Consider the following 4,173-nt stretch of genomic DNA (forward strand, 5'->3'; position numbering starts at 1 on the left):
CTGGTTGAAGCGTCAAATGCAGAGTCTCTTGGTGGATGTTAATCACACTAGTGGACCCGTTGCACCAAATGGCGCAGAGGCACACTAAACCATTGTTCGCGATGAAAAAAATTTGCATGGTTTGGTCCTCTTTGATATAAAACACAGTGGAATCTTGCGTAAATGATATGAATATAGTCGGTTTATCTTAATATACTTGGTTTATTTTAATAGCATAGAGTCGAAGTTGAAACAAAAAAACATTCATTGCTATGAAAAATTAGATAGAAGTGCTTTGAAAAGGTTGTCTCTCTCAATAAAATCGGTTGTACCAATTACTGAGGCATATGCATGTATTATGTGGACTGAAAGGTATGTGCATGTTTTTTTAGAAGCATGTCTAATATTATTTATAGAGTATGGCCCGCTTGGTGTTTGGCCCACAGACAATTTTTCTGCCTGGCCCGCTCGCTGTAGAATATGAAGCGGCACGCATCGGGGAAATCCCTATTGGACGCTCGCTGTGTCATAATGTCGAGCAAACGCACACAGGAGCGAGCGGGATTGCATGCACTAGGCCGGCCCAATTACGTGATTCAGTTTCAGGAACCTTCCAGCAATTCTGTCTGGTTTTATGCGTTTTGCGAACCTTCCAGAAGGTTCTCTGAACCAGTTTTTTACTGTTTTTTTTTTCTTTTTCCCCTTGTGTTTTCTTTTTTGTTTTTTCCCTTTTTTGTTTCTCTTTGTATTTTCTTTTTTCAACAAATGTTTGCATTTTAAGTTTTTTTCACAAATTTAGGAAATTTGGGAAATTTCAAAAAATGTTCCCATTTAGAAAAATTATTCGCAAATTAATTTCAAAAAAAGTTTTGAAACTTGAGAAAATGTTCTGGGTTTCTAATTTTGTTCTAGAATTTTTTAATTGCTCACGTTTTCAAAATTCGTTCTAACACTCAAAATAGTATGAGATTTAATATATTTTTTTGCATTTTTTCATAAATCTAAAAAATGTTTGGGAATTTCAATTAATATTTCAGCCTTCCAAATTTGTTCAGAAATTAAAAAATCACGTTTTCAATTTTGTTCGAAAATAAAAGAAATGTTCACGATTTGGAAAAAAATGTTCATTATTCTCAAAAAAAACATTTACCTTTTCAAGTCTTTTCCTGTTTTTCAAAAAATGTTCACGTTTCTAAAAAATGTTACTAAATTCAAAAAATGTTCATGTATTAATTTTGTTTCTCTTTCTTCAAAAAATGTTGGTGTTGCTGGTGAAATATAATTTTTCAAAGAAATCACGTCCGAAATTTGAAAATAAGTTGAACTCTGTCGCGGCTCATAGTTCACATCAACTCGGATGCTATCTTGGACACGAATTCGCAGGTATTATAGTGGCTAGGGACGTAGTAAGTTCTTGCAAGGTCCTGGGTTCGATCCCTTGCATGCGCTTATTGCGTTTTTTGGAATTATCACATGTGTTCCTTCGTACTTGCTCTAAGCTAGGCCAGCCCAGTAGGGTGACCCCACTGTGTGGCGAGCGTCTGTTGGACTCAACGCGCATCACGTAGAAGGTCCCCTGCTTTTCCTTTTCCTCAGCAGCTCCGTTCGGTGGTTCAACGGTTCGTTCAAAGACGAACCCTAGCGTTTGCGTGCTGGTGAGATTTCTTCCCCTTTGTGACTGGCTGGAGCTTATTTGAATCATGGATTTGGTCCGCATTCGTTTGGATTTGCCAACTCTTTTCGTTTTCAGCCGACTCCTACTCCATTGCTGTCTTTTTTCAGGGATGGTATGCGATGTTTTGTGTCTGTTTCCACATAGGGATATATACCTATGGAAAGAAATCCATGCGACTGTGGCATTAGTATTGCTGGTTCTCTCGATTACGGCTGTGATTGGATGGCTTTTTTTTATCCGCCACATCTGCTGATGGATACCCGTTCTTCCAGATTTATACGCTGTGATAGCATTGTGCTATGATTAGTTTGTGTTGACTGAAAATCTTTGTTGTTTTAGCTTTGAAGCACGGCCAGGCATGAGGGGAGATCGCATCAACGATCATGTGAACATTAGCTCTGATGAGCGCGGACAGCAACTCTGATGAAGCTCTGGACACGAGCTCTGATGAAGATCTGGACACGAGCTCGGATGAACCGTGTGTACACCAGCTCTGATGATGGCGTGAAAACGAGCTCTGATGAAGGTATTTTTAGTAGTGCTAAACATCAGACATTTGACCTAATAAAATGTGGCCATGATCTGTATTTTAATTATTTGCACTTATGGGCCATTTGTTTGTTGAACTATTAAGGCATGTACTACCGTATGAAGAAAAAGAAGCTTCAGAAGACATGCAAGGATGTGTGTGACTGCCCTAGGGAGTATTCAGTTGGTAAGGACTAATGCTAGATAATCCAGAGTGTTTCTTTCTATAGATAGGAAATTAATTATTTTACTTTTGTTCTTAGGATATGATCCTAATTCTGAAGCCGACTGGATGTATTCAAAGAAATTTATGATGTCAATGTGTGCTCGAAAGCGTCTTAGTTGCTATGTCCGTTCTGTTAAGCCTGCTATTAGGCACTATGTGTGTGACATGAACAAGACTTTTACCAAAGCTGGGCAGAGAATGGTTAGAAGGGAATTTATTTGCCTATATGCGTATTTGCCTACTCTATCAATCATAGTGTCTAACTATAAGTCTGTTGAATGCTTGTAGTACTTTTCTACTTTGTTCACTGAGAAGCACCTGATGAAGTTTCTCTCCACTCTCGTCGATCGAATACGGATTAAGCTTTCATCTAGGTGTTGTTTATCCTATGTTCGACTGATGAAAGGGGTTGACAACAGGGCTGCTATAACACATAACTATAGCCGCTTTGTGGAAAAAGCAAAGTTGACAAAAGGGGGAAGTCGCAGGTGCAGATGCAAAAATAGAGTAGGTCTTCAAACCTGCAAAATAAACCCAGACAGAGCCATAAGAACATAAGCATAGCAATGTAGGCACAGGAACCAGCAGAACACACATAAAACAAAGGCCATTCAACAGATGCAGAGGAACAGAACCATTTAGATCTCATCATATCAGGCCACCATACATTATGTCTAAAGCATCTTTCTCATGAATATTCACAAAAGCCTTTAGCTTGCTAGTGCTATGACCCTCTTCTCTCATGTAGAAACTTAAGAAGATGCCTATGAATCAACCTCATATACTATGTGCTCTCAGCCAAAATAATAGACACAAGCAGCATAAAGCCTCTAACCACCCCAACCGCAGCAGCATGATTGTAAGACAATCTAGAAGAGAGAATATAACACACCATACCAACATCATCATCAACACATAGACTCACAGCACATGCATATCTCTGCACCGACGAAAGAAAGAAGGCAAGGAGCAGCACATTACCAGGATTAAGAACAATAACCAGGACAGCGGCGAGCAAACGAAGGCGGAATGTCAGACAAACAATCTGAGAAGAAACATAGTCAGGTCACCGCAGAGGCATTCTGCCGAACACGTCGCATGCAGGCAAACGGAAGGAAGACCAACCTAAATGCATATGGCAAAATGGCGCGCCGGCCAGCGCAGGAGACAGCACAGAGAGGATTTCAGCTACACATGTAGCATAGAAAAGGAAGAGCACCAAGGTAAGCAAGGTGCAATGTGGAAAACGAACACGATCAGAAGGAAGCAGAGCATTGACCTCAACCAGCAGCACCGACCGCACGCAGGGACGCCATCACAACGGGCATGCACACGGACGGAGAAGAACAACAGGCAGACACATCGAGTCGGAGAGAAAGCAAAACCTGGTGTGGTGAAGCAAGTGAATGACGGACAGTGAGAATGGAGAGCGGGAGAGAGAAAAGGAGCAAGGAAGGAAAGATGTTTAAGGAAGAAAGGGGCGTGCGCGGCCTCTCCGCAGCAGAGGCAACAGCCAGCGCATGGGAACAGACCCACCACCGCGGTGAAGACATGCGTCCCAGGCGTCGTACTCTGGCCCACCGTCATACAAATACCAGGGCAGCGGGTGAAAGCGGATCGCGCAAGAGGAAAATGCGCAGGCTCAGTGCGCACGTCGCGGAGGCGGAGTCGACGGAGCAGGGCGCGTACGTCCTACCGTTCAAGCCGCGCAGGATCAGTGCACGTGACGCACAGCGCGCGCACGTCCTACCGGTCGAGCCGCGCA

The 4,173-nt window shown here is 42.3% G+C and overlaps 1 long non-coding RNA gene across 2 annotated transcripts; it reads right to left on the reverse strand.

Moving 5' to 3' along the window:
- Positions 1–2,727: 2,727 nt before the first annotated feature.
- Positions 2,728–3,943, reverse strand: LOC123141469 (uncharacterized). 2 transcript variants are annotated; one of them, XR_006470322.1, is made up of 4 exons: positions 3,688–3,943; positions 3,534–3,596; positions 3,390–3,453; positions 2,728–2,929 (listed from the first exon to the last, which is right to left on the reverse strand). It is a non-coding gene; the product is annotated as an uncharacterized lncRNA (long non-coding RNA). The 2 variants fall into 2 exon arrangements; XR_006470321.1 differs by having other exon boundaries at positions 3,534–3,939.
- Between the last annotated feature and the right edge of the window lie 230 nt (positions 3,944–4,173).

Source organism: Triticum aestivum, chromosome 6D, assembly GCF_018294505.1.
Source record: "Triticum aestivum cultivar Chinese Spring chromosome 6D, IWGSC CS RefSeq v2.1, whole genome shotgun sequence".
Classification (NCBI taxonomy): Eukaryota; Viridiplantae; Streptophyta; class Magnoliopsida; order Poales; family Poaceae; genus Triticum; species Triticum aestivum.